This window comes from Botryllus schlosseri, chromosome 12 (assembly GCF_051294905.1).
Source record: "Botryllus schlosseri isolate E-star chromosome 12, Bs_hap1, whole genome shotgun sequence".
In the NCBI taxonomy this organism is placed as follows: Eukaryota; Metazoa; Chordata; class Ascidiacea; order Stolidobranchia; family Styelidae; genus Botryllus; species Botryllus schlosseri.
The window spans coordinates 8,353,736-8,368,178 of record NC_137247.1 but is presented as its reverse complement, the minus strand read 5'-3'; the positions used below and the strand labels follow the sequence as shown (position 1 = coordinate 8,368,178).

The 14,443-nt window shown below is 38.6% G+C and overlaps 2 long non-coding RNA genes across 2 annotated transcripts; both read left to right on the top strand.

Annotated features, from left to right (window-relative positions):
• Window positions 1-3,649: 3,649 nt before the first annotated feature.
• Window positions 3,650-5,639, top strand: LOC145452630 (uncharacterized). Its single transcript, XR_013919454.1, has 3 exons — window positions 3,650-4,068; window positions 4,143-4,301; window positions 5,475-5,639. It is a non-coding gene; the product is annotated as an uncharacterized LOC145452630 (long non-coding RNA).
• A 4,554-nt stretch (window positions 5,640-10,193) lies between these two features.
• On the top strand, window positions 10,194-14,096 carry LOC145452519 (uncharacterized). Its single transcript, XR_013919411.1, has 4 exons — window positions 10,194-10,364; window positions 12,408-12,543; window positions 12,609-12,678; window positions 14,001-14,096. It is a non-coding gene; the product is annotated as an uncharacterized LOC145452519 (long non-coding RNA).
• The last annotated feature ends 347 nt before the right edge of the window (window positions 14,097-14,443 follow it).

The window sequence follows — 14,443 nt, the reverse complement described above, 5'->3', positions numbered from 1 at the left end:
TGTATCGAAAATTATAAATTGAAAATGTCCTCGGAGGACTGCTAAATGTCTTCTTTTGGGGGAATTTGTCCTATTTTTCTTTCAAAAGGATATAAATGCTACAAAAAATGCGACTCCGACGTGGCGAAAACCAGAGCTTCATAAAAAATCGGGAGCCAAGTCACAGTGATGACCTTTTTTTAGTTGATGTTATTGGTCGAAAAAGTTTCAAAATCATCAGTTTTCTTAAAGCTTTCAGAATTTATAAAAAGTGTCCACTTTTTAGGATCTCAAAATATGGTAAACTTATTTTAAAGGGTATTTAGAAGATTTAGGTAGTGGGAAATGAAGACTCGGAATATATCTGAAGTGGGGATTGAAGACAAAAAGGTTGGGAACCCCTGCACTACTCCAATTTAGATTGTACGGTATGAGCATTTTATAAAAGCTGCTTCAATAATTTCGGTAAATCCCTGTATAAGGTGCTGATGTCTTACACTGTACTCACAGTTATTTGTTTTGACGCTGGTTTATTTGTAAAAAAGACAATGCCTATGGGGTGAAAATTGAAGACATCGAATCTGTGCATGGAGGTGGAGAGTTATGTGCCCGTAAGTACCCCTGCTGTGGATTAAACTATAATTGTAATCGAAATAGGACGACACTGTTTATTTTTGTCCTCAATGTTATTTACGGCATATACACCGACACATGATAGGACATGCACACGGTCAGTGCATATGCATACCATAAGTGCATGATTTGCATTAGGGTTATGACTTGAAAAAAAACTGCCTTTAGCAGGAATCAATGAACATTTTGGTATAAATAAAAGAAAATTATAGTTATTTTGTTCAAATCGTAAGAAATGCCCCACACGACTAACTTCAATTTTCGACATTGCTCCAAATGTGAAAAAATTTACAAGTTAAAAGTTATTGTGACCCAAATGATGGTATAGTACATAAAAACACTTATATGAGCAATTTGGTCATCTTCGTCGTGATCTTCTATCCCCGAAAAGCCCCCAAAGATGCACAGGGCAATTCTCCTTACTGCTTGATTTGTAGTGTTGACCATGTCACCGATTTACAGCTTTTGTGACGTTATCAGTTGAAAACAGCCGTGTAGAGATAATATATTGCAATAAAATAGCCATGTTTTCAAAATTGTACTTGAATGCAGTCCTATTAAGGCCACATGCATATCAATTTCACTCTACACAACCTGTCTATCATGCTCATGGGAATCATGTATTGGTTTCACCATTGACATCGGCTTGATTTGTATCGTACATTGAAGAAGCGCCGTTGGGTTGCAATAGACACTTACGTGACCTTTGACACGAACCAATCAGGTTGCAGCAGGATGTAAACAAAGAACAAGCCCGGGCAAGCTTACTATGAGCTCTTATGGGAAAAGGTTGAAAAATGAAGGTTTTAAGCAAGATTACGTTGAATTGGGGATGACTGGCCCTAATGAATAGTAATAGCGTAGAGCTAGTATGTGGTTGCAGCTTTTAATCTAGGATGAACATGAATGGTGGCAAGTACGCACCAGCGTGCTGTGTCCAAATGCACGGGTTTTTGACAACTTTTCTGATTAAGCGACGATTGTTGTATACTATACTACAGTGTTGGGATCAAGTCACTACCTTCGAGTCACGAGTCATCTCGAGTCATCGCACATTTTGACTCGAGTCAAGTCAAGTCAATCGATTTTCAAAGGTGACTCGAGTCAAGTCAAGTCAGTCGTTTTTTGGAGGTGACTCGAGTCAAGTCAAGTCACGAGTCAAGTCACAATTCAAGTCAAATTGAATTTTCTAAGTATGAGTGATCATTCAAATTCATTATATTTTACTAGCTGTGTTAAAGAGATCAATTGGTCATTGATTTTGAATCAAATAACGAATATAAAGTTAAATATACTTGCAAAAATGCGTTGTATCGCTCACGCGCACGTAAAACTGCTAATAAAATACGTAAGTAACTCTATAGCTACATCAGGGGTGTCAAACATACGACCCGCCAAATGATTTCATTCGGCCCGCGAAGAAATTCTGAGTATATGTTGAAAATTGCGTGATTTTATCCAACACATTTCTCGAATTTGTAGTAAGAAATACTACTAATAAATATTCCTTCAAGATAGCAAATTTCGAGTATGTTCATTAGGGCTCTTCAAAAATGACTTTTTTTCTCAAATCGTACTGGCTACTTGATAAAATTGTTAGGTTACCTAATTTAAGCCTACACACAAAATTTGGTTCAATTCCAGCCAGTAACCGCTTTGCTACAGGAGAAGAAAGTTTCTATTTATTATATAAAAATGAATATTAAAAAATTTGAAAATTTTCTGTGCACCTCATACAAGTGTTAGGCTGTCTATAGAAACGATGCTCACCAAATTTGGTTCAATTCCGACCAGTGGAAGCGGAGTTATTGCCGTCGAAAAATTTGGATTTGAATAAAATAGTATTTATGGTGACCGATTCTTTGTTTATTTATTATAGTTGTGCTCACCGTAAATACTATTTTATTCAAATCCAAATTTTTTGACGGCAATAACTCCGCTTCCACTGATTGGAATTGAACCAAATTTGGTGAGCATCGTTTCTATAAACACCCTAACACTTTCATGGAGTGAACAGAAAATTTTCAAATTTTTTTATTATTTAATTTTATATTATAAATAGAAACTTACTTCTCCTGTAGCAAAGCGGTTACTGGCTGGAATTGAACCAAAGTTTGTGTGTAGGCCTAAATTAGGTAACCTAACAATTTTGTCAAGTAGCCAGTACGATTTGAGAAAAAAAGTCATTTTTGAAGAGCCCTAATGTTCATAGGCCACATATAACAACCCGACAGCGGAGTTGTGATTGTAGTTATTGTCGGGAGAAAATCGCTGACATTAACACCCAATTTCGAGAATGCGAAAAAGTGCATATATTGAGTTATTAGTTTGTAATATTTGGAATCATTTGACTGGAGTGGCCCGCGAGTGATCTGTATATTTGAATTCGACCCGCGACGTCAGTCGAGTTTGACAACTCTGAGCTACATGCTACATTATCTTATTATCAGCCAAAATAGAGGATCGAATACGAAGCCTGGAGAAGATGAACGAAATTGATATCGTACAATACACTAGCCATCTATACACATCCGTGAGGATATAAATGCATAAAATATATTTGTTAGATTTAAATCATACAAGAGGGTTGGTAAAGGTGAGCGCCGTGCAATGTAAGGACAGGGCCGTCTAATAAACAGCGATACGTTGCTGTTAAATAAATCTGCTACTACGACAACGCAAGCTGTGATCATTTCATATGCGGTCAGTGTATTTGTGATGTAACAATGTAGTATTAGTGTAACGTACAATCAGTGAATGACTGGTTGCTCTCAAAAGTTACAACGGCGTGTCGTGAATAATCCGAACATGCACAAAATACATTGATTTAGTCGACACCGTTTACTTGATGACTCGAAATTGACTCGTAAATTTTGCTCCGAGTCACGAGTCAATCCACATTTTTGAAGCGCCGAGTCAAGTCAAGTCAAGTCATTTTTACAAAGTGACTCGAGTCAAGTCAAGTCATTCGAAAAAGTTGACTCGAGTCTGACTCGAGTCAAGTCATGACTCGAGTCATCCCAACACTGCTATACTATAGGATTGTGGTAATGCATATTTTGACGATTTCATAGGCTCCAGGTCTCGAGCAAAATTTTCAAGCATATCTCATGTTCAGAAATATATGTACTATAAAATATAGCTGCTGCCACACATCACAATTTTTGTGTATTGATTATGAAACTTGAAAGCTATGGAGATTCTATCGAATTTATGGATTTGAGTGGAACAGCATCTTCTTCTAACACCGCGGAGAAAGCTACGAAGTATTTCATGGAGCGCTATGCACACGATTTAGGGATAAAGATTGAGGAGACAATCCACTCTTTTTAGAAGCAATATTCTAGTGAACAGCCAATGTTATGGCAACTTGCGGAAAAGTGAGATAACACACTCAATGGAAATACACGTTCTCGGAAAATCCATTATTGATTCGTCTTGCACTTGTAAGACAGGGTAAGTAAGGAAAAAGACATTTTTTCAGAGACTCCTTCAATAGATATTTTAACCCTGATTTATTTTCATATTAGGTTCTGATATATGCTCTCATGCATATGCATTGATTAAGACAATCCAGCACCTGAAGCTAAAAGGTCTACATTGTGATTTGCATCAGCATCAATGAGCTCCATCGTGATTGACAAGCAATCTCTCCACTGTACTCGCAACCGATCAACTCCTGCCACAAGGTAGATTTTGGTGTATCTGGTGTCTTCAGTTTTATAACATTCCATCAAACACAAATAATCCTAGAACATTTTCATCTGGAGAATTGTTCATTCAACAAATTGGGCATCTGAATGAGCTTCAATAATGCACACCACTGGAATATCTAGACATGCACTGTTCGTACAGACTGACCATGGCACCGCGCAATTACGATCCGTAGCATGCTATTAGGCATTACGATATTGACAATGGAACTGAATTTGCACAATTGCCGAATATGTTGCGTCATTCATTTTTAATTTTCAATCTTGAATTAGAGTATGCAATTAGTCCATATATATTTGGTTAGTTGTGATACACAATGCTGCATAGTATGACACCAGACAAAATTTTATACTCCTTGATTCTTCCGATCAGCTGTTCAATATGAATACGTTCTCTCGCCATCTTTCTTGTTGTGGAACAGTCTGGCTCAGGCATTTGAAGGTGTGTAAATCACGTGCAGGAATATTTAAATCTAGATTCAATTTCTTGATTTCAGACTCAATGGTGAATCCCTTTTCTGCCATGATAGCATTGCCTGGCTCACCATAGCTGAACTCCATCATTTTCTTACATTTCTTGTCGAATCCACATATTTAACTAATATTTCGATCTTAAATGCTCCCTGTAAATAGTTCCTGCACAAAAGTAAGTGTGCCACAATCCATCAATCCTTTCAAAGTTGTATGTGATTTATTGACAGTCAATAATCATTCTAGATTTGAGAAATCATGAATGAATGCAAATGGTGCATTTTTAAGAACCACATATCTACATGGCCAAATCGCGATTTAATGAAGCAGTTACATATGGCTGACCCAATGGTTGAATACTATGCTTACAGCAATACTATAAATTTGACGTCAGTAGGATAAGTCGGGCAATTCAGAAAGAATTTAATGTAGTCTAGCATGAAATTTCAGCTTCTCCGCATCTTTTGACATTATGATGCTCCTCTGAGAACTGAACTTCACTAGCAATAATTGTCCGCCAATTTGTAATTTTCCTGGACGAGTTTACTGTTTTGTGCTTCTATACTTCTTCCAGAAATTTGATTTTCTTGCGTTTTATCCATCGACTTCCTCTTTCAGCAGCTTCATAAAAGATATCCATCAAGCCTGCACAAAATATATAATATGTTTATTTTACAGAGCAATACTGCTGTGCAGGCACCTATCAAGGCGTACTCGTCGACTCGTACAACGTATCACCGCTACCAATTTCAACTATTCGTCTCATTATTGAATATATTGTTTTCAACAATTTCAATACATTACACACCATCAAGCAACAAAACTGGAGTGGAATAAAATGAGACACACCAAGTCGATTGTGGCATCAAGTGTGACTGCATTTCAGATTGGACTCATTTTGAAATACAAAATTGTTTCATCTAGATCAGTGGTTCCCAACCTTTTTGACCTATCGCCCCCTTTTCAAGGTCAATACCGATCATCACCCCCCAAATTTTGTGTACCGAAAATTGGGCATACAAACCTGTAATCACCGGCGGGTTGACTAAAAAAAAGGGTCAAATTTTCGGCTCGCTGTCTAATTTGACACACTTTTGTAACTAAATTTCCGTGGGTTGACTAAAAAAAAATTGAAAAAAAAAAAAATATCAGCCGTTTTGACGAGTCATCGCCCCCCCCGAATCGCCCCCTTCGCTATTTTCGCCCCCTTTGTCCATTTTCGCCCCCCTAGACCGCCAAATCGCCCATGTTGGGAACCACTGATCTAGATTCTAGATTATGTCACGATTCAATATTTTTGGTACAATAATAGATATGTCATTTTCTTAATAAAATGAGAATTCAGATGACTACAAGGAAGTCCACATGCCTTTATCCAGATTTTACATTCTTCCATGCATGTCATTGGCTCTGGGAAAGGTAAAAGCGCACACCAGGAACGGTCTGGGTAGCCATCTCCATGTTACGCAGGCTATTAGCACAGTATTTATCCTGGTAGATACAATACACGAGCTAGAACAAAAAATGACGATTTCAGCCAGGAACAGATCATGTTGCCTAACATATATCATATTAATATGATCATTGAATATGCAGACAAGTGTCCAGTGTAACAGTAATTTGCTAGATAATGATACAGACTGTAGACTACTATATACAAATGTCGATTCCATAAATAGGACGCATATAACGCCACATAATGGATACCACACATATCCTGACTCAATATTCCTCTAATAGATTCTATTCGCTACGACAATCCTATAGTATACGACTAAGGATAATACAGCAATAGTTGCTTCATCCGAAAAGTTGTCAGAAATTCATTCATTTGGACATACCATGCTGATGCGTGCTTGCCATCATTCATGCTTATTGTAGGTTATAACACTGCATATACATACTAGCTCTACGTTATTACCATTCACCAAAGCCAGCTATTCCCAATTCAATGTAATTTTGCTAAAAACCTATATTTTGCAACCCTTTTCCATAAGAGCTCATAGTAAGCTTGCCCGGGCTTATTCTTTGTTTACATCCTACTGCAACCTGATTGGTTCGTGTCAAAGGTCACGTAAGTGTCTATTTTCGAACAAATACTGATATTCCCAGCTAGTTTTCAGCCATAAGGTAATATTCAAAGGTATGTAATGTCAGTAATACTTTTCTCAACTTCAAATCATCTGTAAAATACCGGGTTATCTTATCTTATGGTAGACTGCAATTTAGTTGAAGAAAAATGCCTGAAACAATGCATCAACACAATGTTCAGCGCTTGCCTTATAGGTATTCTTGTCATATTCCATATGTTGGCAACCTCTTCAACAGTAAACAGGACACAGTCCTGCGTTGTGGTAGTTTCGGGGCAATTTTCTTTCAGATATGGCGGATGTAGTAGAACCTTATCTAGAGTCGGTAACTTGGAGTGACTAATACACTCAGAAAAATATCCGACCGAATAGTGACCAGAATATCAGACCAAATAGTGGGCAGACCTGAATCTTGTTCATGGTTGGTCCGCAAAACCCATATCCGTTTTGTTTCAGACATTCTTCTGCAACTAAATTGCAGTCTACCATAAAATAAGATAACTCGGTATTTTACAGATGATTTGATGTTGAGAAAAGTATTACTGGCATTAAATACCTTTGAATAATACCTTATGGCTGAAAACTAGCTGGGAATATCAGCATTTGTTCACGAATTGCAACCCAACGGCGCTAGGGTTGCCAGACATCTTTTGCGAAAAAGGGCCAAACAGCGCCGGAAAATGGGCCAAATTGTTCAATAACGTTGCAACATTACCCCTAGACACCTGGAATTCCAGTTCTATATTGTTGATACTGTTGTAGGACACCAAATCCACTACCTGCAACTATACACTGGATCCAACTACAATAACTGCTTCATTATTTCAAGCCGTTTCCGACCGAATATAAAATCGTAAAATAAAACTTTTTGTGCTATAATAATATAGAGTGATTTAATTTTATGAATTTTACTTAAAAATTGAGTGAATATTTTCTTTACATTTGAAACTTATCTAACTTATATACCTAAATTTTAGGTTTTTCACCAAAAAACTCTACGGCTATGTTGAATTTTTTTCTTTGAAATTTCTATCAATCATTAAGTTCTATTCTATAAGGGTGCTCTTCTTCAAACTTTTTCTGCTACATAGCTTCCAGCCATGTTCGATGCTTTTTCGTCCACCTGTTCACAAATCTGTATTTACAATTCCAATACAGTCTACATTCTACAAGAACAAATCCAAATCTTCTACAGTGTTTCCACTCGAATCTTTGACATTGGCATAAACATTGTCAGCTCAAACTGCGAGATAGATTTATTTGGATACTTAATTTGACGGTATGTCTCAACTGCTTCCAAAAAGGGCCAAAAATTGAAAATAGAGGGCCAAGGGGCCAAATTATTATTTTTGGGGCCAACTGCCTCTAAAAAGGGCCAATCTGGCAACCCTCGGCGCTTCTTCAATGTACGATCCAAAGCAAGCCGATGTCAATGGTGCAACCAATACATGATTCCCATGAGCATGATAGACAAGTTGTGCAGAGTGAACTTTATAGGACTGCATTCAAGTACAATTTTGAAAACATGGCTATTTTATTGCAATATATTATCTCCACACGGCCGTTTTCAACTGATAACGTCACAAAAGCTATAAACCGGTGTTGTGGTCAACATTACATATAAGTAGTAAGGAGAATTGCCCCGTGGATCTTTGGGGGGTTTTCGGGGATAGAAGATCACGATGAAGGTGACTAAAATTGCCCATAAAAGTATTTTTATGTTCTAAACCAGGGGTGGGCAAACTTTTGAGCTCGCGGGCCGCATTCAACATCTAAATCCATTCGCGGGCCGCACTATAGGCTATAAAATTGGGAATATAAACCGAAACGCAATATCGGTATTTGATAATATAGTGAGAACGGAGTTGATATATGTACTTATTTAAAGCAAACCAAACATTGATTTGATGATATCGTACTCGCGTCAGAAACATAGTGGCGAGATTTCATCGGCTGGTCGACCTCAATAACCAATTTGTCAAAACTATAGAGATGAAGGTCGGTTGTCCCGATTCTTAGAACCGGATAGAAATTTAAATCTGTGAGCAGCGATCTGTTCATAGATTTACTAATTCCACTTTTGGTCAAGTCCCAAGACACACAATGCTGACAGCATCATAACCATGTTAGCTTCAAATACACTTCTGCATTCTGCTATCTGTAGATATAATATAAATACCCCAATTCTAGCATACCGAGAACGAATCTACCTAAGACACACGCGAATCGTTTTTTTATAAGCACATCACTGAGATTATTGAACTGGAGTGGCCAATCTGAAATCACACTCGTTTTCCAAATTATGTCAATCTCGTTTAGGATTTTTGTGATGTTTAGCCGTTGAAACCTTTCAAACTGCGTGGGCCTTGAGATCGGGCTGTCGCGCCAGAAATTAAGCAGATATTAATATAGGAAGTATTTACCTTGGAACAGGGGTTATTTACCTTGGAACAGGGATTCTCAAACTTTTTAAGACACTTCCCCTTTATGATGGGGAAACATTTCGCGGCCCCTTATCGTCGTCATATCACAGAACGTAATCAGGATGCTAGCAAACCTAACGGATAGTTTGATGGCACGGAAGGTTACGACTGTAAAAGGGAGATTTTTAACTATGAAATTCAGACTAAATACCGAGCAATAATTATGAAGTGGATGATAATCGCGCGGAACGCGAAAAAAATTTTCAGTTGAGCTCCAGCTTCGCACCCCCTTACGATGCCTTCACATCACACCTGCAAAGGGGACGTGCACACCCCAGTTTGAGAACTATTGTCTTAAAATTATCATGGTGAAATATACTAAGAAAAAGTTTAATCAATTCCCTGCATTAATTATGTATTTTATCAATATTTTTAAAAAGTTTGTTTAGACTCTCGCGGGCCGCACAGAACGGTCCACCCCTGTCCTAAACCATCATTTTGGTCACAGTCACAAGCTTCGAAGTTTCCTGACATTTTTTCAAATCTGAACAACCCTAATGCACACTGAATGAAAAGTAAAATAAGCACCGTAATATAAATGACAAGCGACAAAATGAGGTGGCATGTGGCGGTAGGTGAGATCGATATGTCAGGTCGTGGTCTGGTAAAGTAGAGAGCTACCAGTATTCGTTCACTAGATTAGGATTAAAACTAGAGCCTGGAAAGATTTCACAAATTACGGTGGATTATAATTATATTACCCGTATTTTCCTCTAATTAGTCGAAATTAGGCAAGGAGAATTGTCCAGCTGTCAGCGTCTGCCCTGGTATGCAGTGTCGATAATCATACCCGCGGTGCATCTATGCAACGTTTATCTTCATCAACCATTCACTTTCATACAGAGAGAGCAACGCAGACAAGTCACCCAGAACCAGTTCACCCAGTGGCCTCTTCGTGGCGTGCCGGATGACCCGAGGCCGTTCGCGAGGTTCTTTCAAGCCACAAGAAGAAGTATGAAGTCATCTCTGGGAAGGCCTGTTGTCGTCATGTGCAGGTGATTTGAAGTTAGAGACCGATCAGGCGACCAAGGTTCAGAGTTGTCACTGATCCAGGGGGTCAGTAACAAGGTATATCTACTCTGTTGGATGATGCTCATGTTTTTAGGATACTTCGGGGTTGTAATGACCGAGTCATTTTCTGAAATGATTAAAATTGCTTGACTCAGTCAATTTGTGTATTGACTCGACTTGTAGTTGAGTCATTGTGCGGATGTGCGTATGATTCGAGACTAAGTTGGCCAAAACAGACATTTCTTCTTCGAAGAATACCTACGTCGCCACATTATTGGTATTTCGTCTATCAGTCCTGATACTTGGCAAATAGGGCCAGAAACTGTTGAGACTTCGGAAAATCACGATATTATGAATGCGAGCCATTCTGTATCACCCAAGCAGAGTTGAAAAAAGTGGGTTGAACAGGATTGAACTCAAAACTGAATAGTGCACACAATGACTTGGACTCGGACTCGAGTCACGAGACTATGACTCGGACTCAACCCTCTACTGACTGACTTGGACTTGGAATTGACTCTGTGGTGAATTGAAAATGACTCGACTGAAAACTATGGATGTGAGATTGACTTGTGACTCAGAACCTTGTAACTTGATTACAACCCTGATACTCCCACTTTCTATTTGGTAGTTGTGTTTGTGTACGCAAAATTATTTGGCCCTTTCGCGTCGGATTTTGTGTAGATTGGGAAAATTTGTCGGCTTGGAGTACTTACTCAAGGGCTTATGGTTTTGAAGTACGTCCCCTTTTGGCAGATTTCGGTATAATTATTTTAGTGTCATTAACCACAACGCAGTGTTGAGATGACTCGAGTCACCTTTTTCGTATGACTTGACTTGACTCGAGTCACTTTGCCAAAATGACTTGACTTGACTCGGCGTATCAGAAATGTGGATTGACTCGTGACTCGGAGAAAAATTCACAATTCAATTTCAAGTCATCAAGTAATCGGTGTCGATGAAAATCACTGTATCTCGCGTACGTTCGGATTGTTCACGAAACGCTGCTGTAACTCGAGATAGCGACCAATCATTCAATGATCGTGCGTTTTACTAAGCCTACATTGTTCTCTCACTCTCACAAATATATTGACCGCAAACAAAGTCGAAGCTTAAAGCTGACTTTGTCGTAAACTAGTATAATAAAATAATTTAATAGCAAAATGTATATTTCTCTTCTCTGTTCTTACCTTGTTATACTGAATTTGAATTCGAATATGGTTTACAAATAGTCCTCACCAACAGGCGCAGGCTCGAATTGTATCATATCATATCAATTTGTATATGGGTAATGTATTGCATCGTAACAATTCGTTTCTCTATTCTCTATTTTGGATGGTAACTATAAACTGAGGCTATGCAATTACTTACGTAGTTAAGCAGTTCTACGTAGCCTATATGTGAGCGATACAGCACCTTCTTGCGTGTATATTTAACTCTATATTCGTTCACCTGTTCGAAATCAATGACCACTCAACCTGTATTTTAGACAGCTAGCAAAATGCAATGACGTAATCATGCTTCATACTTGGAAAAGGCAACTTGACCTGAATTGTGACTTGACTCGTGACTTGACTCGAGTAACCTCCAAAAATTGAGTGACTTGACTTGACTCGAGTCACCTTCGAAAATCGATTGACTTGACTTGACTCGAGTTAAAATGTGCAATGACTCGAAATGACTCGTGACTCGAAGGTAGTGACTTGATCCCAACACTGCCACAACGATGCACCTAGAAACTTCGACATCCCCCCACCTTAGATTGACTACTCGTTTAGCAGATCTCTCATTTTCTACTTCTTCTTAAGTAGTTAGACATATCTCTGGAATGGCTACTTCTACTGGTATTTTCGCAGACATATACTTCATTACTTCTACACGAGTAAAGATGCTGAGTGCTGGCTACTGTCTAATTTGACCACCTTTGGCTAATTAATCAGTGTTAAATTAGCGGATGAAAGCCGTGGCCCTCCAGCTGTCGTCAAAGACAAGATCCGTATTTGCCACGAGATTCCTTACTATTTCAGCTCTGGGTCAGGCAGGTCTGCCGTTTTTATTGCGTATGACATGATCGTCAACGCCTTGTCCAAAGAGAACCGTGTCGATCCTTGTGGGGTTGTGTCGTAATTGAGGAATTATCGGCCTTGTATGGTGCAGACAGTGGTAAGTGCGACTTTGTGGCTGTATGTCAGTTTGTTCCGGCCACTGTAACAATGTATTTTGGACAGGTTGAATACTCGTTCCTCCATAGGTGCTTGGCGTACTCGTTATCGAAGTCATCCATCAGGTCACCGACAGGTGAGTTATTTTCCTACCGGTGTTGCCCAAACATAAACTGATGCGGGATATAAAAATGCATGTGTAATTGTAAAGGCTTTCGGACATATAGTGCTTTTTGTTTTTCCAAGTGTTCATGGATGGATAGCAACTCTACTAGCTCAAGTGCGTTGCCTTCCAATGAACCTCTCTGTTATTAATTCATGTAAGATGTTATAAATGCAGAGTTTTCTATCTTGGTAGTTCCCCAAGGTGGTCAGCAATGAAGTAGGGTAAAGGAGGCAAATATGCAACGTCACTCAAAGAGTAATGCCTTCTGAGGATTAATTTTGGTACCGATGGAAAGCCTGTGATCTGTAATATTTTGAGTTATATTGAACAACATACTGGATTTTCTATGTGTGTGTCGGGAACAGTAAATTTTGAATATTGCGAGGCTTTCAATGGAAAAGTCCTCCGATACCTACGTCTTAACCAATACTCCCTCTAGTGTTTCACGAGTCTGCACTGCACTGCACGATCCCTTGGACAACACTGCGTAACTAAAAAAACTAAAAAGGTCATCACTTAGGATTGCTGGTGCGCGCAACACGTTTGCCTGTGCGCGGCGACTTTGTCAGCACGGCACCCGCGCAGCTTAAAGGCAACATTGGTCTCAACTTACCCCCCTGATTTTGTCTCATCTTACCCCCCGCACCTTAATTATTGCATAAACTTTCATAAAAAAAATTATGTATATTACTTTACATAGGTAAGTGCATGATTACACTGCTAATAATGAACTCCACCAGCTCCAGTAATGTCGTTTTATTATATGATATATTATGATCGGTAGGCCCTTACAAACATGAATGCTGAGAACTTACACAGACTATTACAATATAACGTTTGGCATTTCTCTGCCCAACTTCAAATCTTTTTGCCTTGTTAATATGGCAGGACTATAGAATGACATTATGGGAACAATATAGTTGAAGGAATGTGTCCATTATAAAATTGTTCTATGAAAAATTGCATGTCTCTCTTTGCCCGGTGTCTCATCTTGGCCTCCTCTCCCCCGCTTCTACCTTATCCAAATACTCGAGTAGATTTGGAAACAGGCACTATTTACTGAAGTCGTTATGTTTCTAGACTACTTCCACTTCTTGGCTATTACACTTTTTTGGCAATAATAATAACCACAGATACGGTGCGTACATTGAACTGTTTTTTTTGTGCCATTAGTGCTGTTGTATTAGGAAGGATAGGGCAGCTTGGAATTTTCCGTGCGGGGGTCTGCATTACCTCGGTGAAATCTTAAACCATTATCGCTACAAATTCAAACGCCTGTTCTTTCACTACAGGTGACGGCATGGAAGAAACCACAATGTTTTGAAGATCGAACATCAAACTTATCAATCTGAAAAGTTCTAATGGAGATCAAAAAGCATTTCAAAAACAAATCACATAGATCAGTGCTTCCTAACCTTTTGCAGTTCGCCACACGCTTTAATGCAAGATTCATTGTGCGGCCCACAAAGATATGTGAACAAACGAATGAAAAAAAATTAATGAGATAAGAAATTATGTATAGACACGTAATATACTATTACTACGAGCTTGTATATTATCATATCAAGTCCATGTTCGATTAGCTTGATTTTCCTAATCGGAAACGCCTAAGATTGAAGTACACCTATTTTCGACCAACCATCACATGTAATATCGTCAGTATTCCAATATTTTTTTCATTTGTAGTGATAAAATTGCTATCATATCAATTAGAAGATTGTCCATATTCCATAAC